The sequence below is a fragment of the Capsicum annuum genome, chromosome 1, assembly GCF_002878395.1.
Source record: "Capsicum annuum cultivar UCD-10X-F1 chromosome 1, UCD10Xv1.1, whole genome shotgun sequence".
Classification (NCBI taxonomy): Eukaryota; Viridiplantae; Streptophyta; class Magnoliopsida; order Solanales; family Solanaceae; genus Capsicum; species Capsicum annuum.
The window spans coordinates 2,850,630-2,857,851 of NC_061111.1; positions in this window are offsets into that span (position 1 = coordinate 2,850,630).

The following is a 7,222-nucleotide window of genomic DNA, read 5'->3' on the forward strand; positions in this document are numbered from 1 at the left end:
GGAGGAACAATGTTCCTTTAGGGCATGAAGAAAATCATGACCAGGAGGGGGAAATTGGAAATAGAGAAAGGAGCCCCAACTATGGTACTACTTCTCAATTTCCCAATTCTTCTATTTTTCAGCATTCTCATTTCAATAGATGGTCGAGAATGGAGTTTTTAAAGTTTTTCGAGTATGATCTTCGATCTTGGTTATTCAAGATTGAGCAATTCTTCTCTATGGAGAATATTGCACCTGAGGATAAGGTAACCATAGAATCTATGCAGTTGGAAGGGGAAGCTATCCAATGGTATGTTTCTTTCATGAGATATAGACAGTATGTGCAGGCTATCAGTTAGAAGGAATATGTAGGAGCTTTGGTAAAGAGGTTTGGGATTGACTTTGATGATCCTATGGAGGAAATTAAGAAGATTAACCAGAGAAGAAGTGTAAGAGAATATCAAGCAGCTTTTGAAAGAAGTTTAACTAGGGTGAACTTATCAGAGGAGAATGCTATCAGTTGCTATATTGGAGGCTTGAAAATTGAACTCAACATTGCTGTGAAGATCACAAAACCTTCCTCTCTTTCTCAGGCTTACAATAGTGCAAGAATGCAAGAGGCATATTTTTTTGATATGAGACAACATTCCAGTAATTCTTTTCAAGTCAATGCAAGAAAGTTTGTAGATCAAAAGTACTCTAATAGTAAGGACATTCTACCTACTCCTAGTAGGATTACTTCTGGATTCTCTAAAAGGGTGAACAAGAGAACTCTAAGTATTGAGGAGATGAATGATAAGAGAGCAAGGGGGTTGTGTTATTTTTGCAATGACAAATACATGCCTGGTCATAAATGCAATAATTCAAAACAATTGTACTTGTTAGAGGTGGATGAATCTGAAGATTTAGATGAGTCACAGATTGAACAAGATGGTGAAGTCCAAGAAAAACAAGGTGATCAGTTGGAGTTGGGACATCCTGCAGAACATATGGAAATTTCCATGCATGCCTTGAATGGTTCATTGGGATTTAGGACCCTGAAGGTGACTGGTTATCATTCCAAAATGGAGTTGCATATCCTAATTGACACTGGAAGCTCACATAATTTCATTGACCCTGACTTGGTCAGTAAATTAGGTTGTGAAGTGAAACCTATTAAATTGGAAGTGGTGGCTGCTCCTAATGGTAGCATGCAAGTAGATAAGATGACAACCATTACTTAGTTGCTGCAAGGAGATGAATTTTATGCTGATTTTCTTTTACTTACTCTTGGTTCTTGTGGAGTGGTGCTGGATTTCAGTGGTTACTCACGTTGGGAGATATCAAACTGAATTTCAGAAAATTAACCATGGAATTCTGGTATGAAAGGAAGAAAGATTTACTCAGAGGTGCCAGCAATCAAGTATTGACTTCGGGTGCAGGGAAATTAACAAAACAATCAGGCAACCAATCTCAACTGTGTATGATTCAGGTGGTTCCACAAAGTAGGGAAGAAAGCATGTGGCATCCCTCATAAGTTGACAAGAATCAAGAAGATGAGCCTGCATTACTTAAGGTATTATTTGAATTTTCTGCATTGTTTGAAGAACCTATAGGTCTACCACCTTCTAGAGGTATATATGACCATAGAATCGTATTGCAACCTGGTATTGAACCTATCAATAAGAGACCTTATAGATACCCCTCTGTTAAGAAGGATATTATTGAAGGCATAGTGCAACAAATGATGGATCAAGGTATCATTCAACCTAGCTGCAGTCCTTTTGCATCACCTGTGGTATTAGTAGGCAAAAAAGATGGATCTTGGAGGTTATTTGTTGATTATAGAGATTTGAACAAATTCACTGTCAAGAACAAGTTTTCAATCCCTATTATTGAAGATCTCTTGGATGAACTAGGAAGTTCCAAGGTCTTCTCTAAAATCGACTTAAGGTCTGGATATCACCAACTAAGAATGGTAAAAAAGGATGTACCTAAAGCTGCTTTTAGAACCCATTCTGGACAGTTTGAATATTTGGTAATGCCTTTTGGCTTATCAAATGCCTCTACTACATTCCAAGGATTGATGAACTCTATATTTCAGAAGTTTTTAAGGAAACATGTACTGGTTTTTTTCGATGATATATTGATTTACAGTAGAACTATGGAGGAACACATTGTGCATTTAAGGTCTGTGTTTTTTAAGATGTTGGAACATCAAATTTTTGCTAAGAAGAGCAAATGTTTCTTTGGTGTTAAAAGAATTGAGTACCTTGGTCATTTTATAACAGCAGAAGGTGTGTCTACTGATCCGCAAAAGATTAAGGCTATAAGGGAATGGCCTACCCCATCTACATTGAAATAATTGAGAGGGTTTTTGGGGTTAGCTGGATATTACAGGAGGTTCATACAAGGGTTTGGTATCATTTCCAAGCCTCTTACTGACCTCACTAAGAAGGATAAATTCAAATGGAATGACACAGCACATAAGTCCTTTATGCAGTTGAAGCATTAACTCAATCTCCTGTGTTAGCTTTGCCAGATGCGAGAAAAATATTTATTGTGGAGACTGATGCCAATGGATATGGTATTGGTGTTGTACTTATGCAGGAGGGACATCCTATAGCCTTAATTAGCAAGGCATTATCACCAAAACATGCAGCTATATCAATATATGATAGGAAGTTATTAGCTATTGTTCAAGCAGTTACTAAATGGTCTCAGTACTTGTTAGGCCAAAAGTTTGTTAACAGGACAGGCCAAAAAGCTTTAAATTTTCTCATGGAACAAAAACTACACACCAATTCACAATTGTTGTGGCTGACTAAGTTGATGCCTTTTGACTATTCCATTGAGTACACAAAAGGGGTTGAGAATAAAGTGGCTGATGCACTCTCTAGAGTGACTGGTGCTGAATTGCTTGCTTTAATTATCTCTCCTACAAACACTAAACTTTTCAATAATATTGTGGCTAGTTGGCATACAGATCCAGAGCTCACTCAACTAATTGCTGACTAAGAGGCAAATCCTACATCACACAGACAGTTCACCTGGGAACATGGTCAGTTGAGGAGGAAAGGAAAGATAATGATTGGAAAGGTGCAGAACTTGAGGAAGGATATTATGTCCCTATGGCATGTTGGTCCCTTGAGGGCTATTCAGGAGTAGATGCTACCCTTAAAAGGTTGTTAACACTGTTCTATTGGAAAATTTTGAGATCTGATGTAAAGGACTTCATTCAGAAATGTGATGCTTGTCAGAAAAACAAATCTGATTTGGCGGCTTATCCTGATTTGTTACAAACTTTACCAATTCCAGAGGTGGTGTGGTCTGTAATTAGCATGGATTTTACTGATGGTCTTCCCAAATCACAGGTTTTTTAAGTAATACTGGTGGTGGTGGATAGATTAAGTAAATATGGTCACTTCATGCCACTCAGCCATCCTTATACTGCTCAATCTGTTGCTAAAGTGTTTTTTGATACTATTGTGAGACTACATGGTCTACCAGATGGCATAACAAGTGATAGAGATACAGTTTTTCTCAGCTCTTTCTGGCAAGAGCTTATCAATCTTCAAGGTGTGATGTTGCATACTTCTACTGCATATCATCCCCAATCTGATGGTCAGACGGAGGTCTTAAATAGATGTCTCGAGACTTATTTGAGATGTTACTACAATGATGATCCTTCTGCTTGGGTTACTTGCTTACCTATGGCTGAATACTGGTATAACACATGTTTCCACTTGGCTATCCAAACTACACCTTATGAGGTGCTTTACGGTAGGCCTCCTCCTCTACATCTACCCTACTTGCCAGGTGAATCGACTTTTGCAGAGGTGGTTACTACACTGATTAATAGAGAGCTTAAGTTACAGCTCCTTAAGCACCATTTGCTCTGAGCTCAACATAGAATGAAACAACAAGCTGATGCTCATAGGAGTGATAAAAATTTTAATATTGGTGATTGGGTCTATTTTAAAGTGAAACCTTTCAGGCAAACCACTATATCTCACTATCCTTCTCATAAGTTGGCTGCCAAATATTATGGGCCATTTCAGATTATTAAAAGTGTTGGTATTGTTGCGTATACACTGTTGCTTCCAAGTTCTGTCAAGATCCATCCAACTGTCTATGTGTCCTTACTCAAAAAATGCTATTTTGTACCCTCTACTATCTTTAGTCCTCCTACTGTGTACTTAGCCAATCCCAATCGTCCCAATCCTGAAGCTGTTTTGCAAAAAAGACTAGTCAAGAAAGGCAATAAAGCGGTGGCACAAGTGTTAGTGAAATGGTCTGATCTACCTGCCGATGTTGCTACGTGGGAGTTTGCTAGTGTGTTGAAGACCAGATCTTTCTATGGGGGGAGTATTGTTATCATAAATTGAAGTTCAAGTTAGTTGAAGTTAGTGGAAGTCCAAATCAGTTGGTTTTAAAAGTTAGTTAGAAACAGTGCAACTACAGTAGTCTGTTTCCAGAAGTTAGTTAGGAGTGACAAGTTGAGTCGGTTATCAAATAACTGTTTCATTAGATAGCTTTGATCATTTCAGTTACATCATTGTCTATAAGTACTCATTGTAATCATCATTTACAGCATATATGAAAATTGCAACTCTTCCTCCTAAAATTCTATTTTCTCTGTTCTTCTCATCTTCTAATTACTCTTGATTGTATCCTCAAATCTCCATTCCTGGACAATCTTTAGATCCTCGAATCTTTGAGATTCCTGAAATCGAGTAATATTTCCTGACTCGAAAAGGGCTACCTAGCCTACATAAGTAGAGTGAAAGCTACCCAGAGTGGAGCCGTCGAGGACGACGGATACGGAGCGTGTTGGTTTGTTATGATCCATTGCAAAGTCCCACATTGGTACTACAAAGTATTGGTGTCGGTTATTTATAACCTTAGGCTCTCCCACCTTAATAGCTAGCTTTAGCTTTTGGGGTGTGGTTCTCCTAAGATTGTAACACACAGTTACAATTCAATTTGGAAAAAATACAAATAACTGAATGATTAATACTGTGCTTCCGCCATTAATGGACTTCTGAGCTCACAATGAGTTCCTATAATGGAGAATTGAATGAGGAAGAAGAAGAAGAAACCGAGAGAAAGTGAGAATGTAGAAAGAGAATATTTTGGGGAAAGTAGTAAGAATGTAGAAAGAGAATATTTTGGGGAAAGTACCTGATATTTGTCTAACTAACTCACTCCTCCGTTGACTAGGATTTTTATTAGCTGTTGAGTTGTGGCTAATTTGGGCCGTTGATTAGCAGTTGATTACTTATAATCTGAAACGTCCATCACAATCCTCTTGCCAGCTATGCCCACCTGCCCTCCATGTGAATTATTCTTAGCCACACCTGTGTACCCCACTTTACTCTTTTATTTCCCTTTTTCTCTATTATACTAAATCAGTACATATGATATTGCAAGTCCAAAGTATTACAACATCCTTCAGATCCACATCGAGAGTGTAGCTAGTAGGCATGATGTGAGTGTAATTCACCAGCTTGATAAACGCCTTAACCCGAGACTTCTTCGTCCGTTTCTTTGCTAAATCCTTTCGAATCACCTTCTTCGGGTACTTGGAAATACCTGCAACCAAACAATGACCGTATGGCCTGTCCCGTGTTCCTTCATCAAATGCACGGACAATCACTGCTTTTCGTCCGACGTATTTGCCTTGAAGAAGGATCACTGCATTGTTTGGCTTCAAGAACTTCACCATCTTCACCGCCGTGGATTGTTTTTCTCTCGATTTCTCTCTCTGTCTCTCTCGCTCGGTTGAGTGAAATGGGAGTGCAAAACCATACGTTTTGAATTTATGAAGTAAGAGTGGCTAAGCAAAGCCCTAATTGTTAATGGGTTTGGCCCATAATTTATTGTTAATGGATTTGGGCTTTGACAAAATGAATCTTCTCAACCAACATGGCAGATTTACGTAAAGTAAATTAATCTTATAATTATGACCCCGCATAATTCCAATTCCAAATGTTGTTGTTGTTGTTAAATTTTGTCCTGTTTTATAAAATTGTGCTAATATATGCTATGAAAATTTGCCCTTCTAGACAATATTAGATCCGAGTTAATTGTTTGTTGCAAACTTCTGTTTAATGTTTGCAATAACTTGCAAGGCTAAAGGCCTTCACATTCAATTGTAACTTGTTCAAAAGGATTCTTTTTAGGAAATGTAGTCTGAAAGTTTCATAAATTTACCCCTTAGGACAATTAGCTTTTTTTGCAAAGGGTTTGGCCCATAATTTATTGTTATGGGATTTGGGTTTGGAGGAAAACGATTTGGGCTTTGACAATATGGACCTTTTCAACCAAAATTAGAGTTCATTTGCACTTTTCTCCTATTTAAGCTTATCTTTAATTTACCCCTCGGGACAATTAGCATTATCTGCGGGACATAAATTTATATTTTTGTGAATGGAGGTTTTGAAGCAATGGTAGAAATGTCTTAATGTAGGTTTTGAAGCAATGGTAGAAATATCTTAATGTAGCTTTAGAAGGAAATGCTTTATTCAAACAATGGCCAATGGTCTCGCACTAGCCAGACACCGACCGAAACTCAAAGATGACCCAGAGTAACTGCACATTCAGTTGATGCTATTACACTTTTTAAGTTATTTCAAAATGGTCTACTTTCCAATAGTCATTTTTCACGCCTTTAATGAACTCTACTTTCCAAAAAAGAGAGCTTTCCAATAGCCATTGGCTTTAAAGGCGTGTCTGGCTATTGTTTGACCACTTTAGAGTTCATTTAAGTTTTAGAAATCTCTCAAGTTATTTCACGCCTTTAATGAACTCTACTTTCCAAAAAAAGAAAGCTTTCCATCTTCTTCATCGATGATAATCCCTAATGACTCTGTTGTTGTGGAGCCCCCATTCCCATGATGAATATGCTTCTTCTATTAGCACAAGATCTTAATCTAGGTAGAAGCTTTCTTGTTTTCGACTGATGAAGGTCCCAAAAGAATTGACTATAATCTTTTACAAGTTTTTATTTGGTTGTACAAGGTATTATATTACATTGAGCCACCAAATTAGAGTAAACATAATTCTTCTAAAAACATGGATTTGCAATGAATCTGCTTGTAATAACTAGAGTTATTTATATATAGTGCTTATTGAGTTTAGATAGTTTTATGACACTCGGATATTACTTAAATTCACCAAAATAATGTAAATAATTAATAATCTAAGGAGGGGTAAAATAAGTAATCCACAGAAATAGTATGATACAGATAGACCAACTACA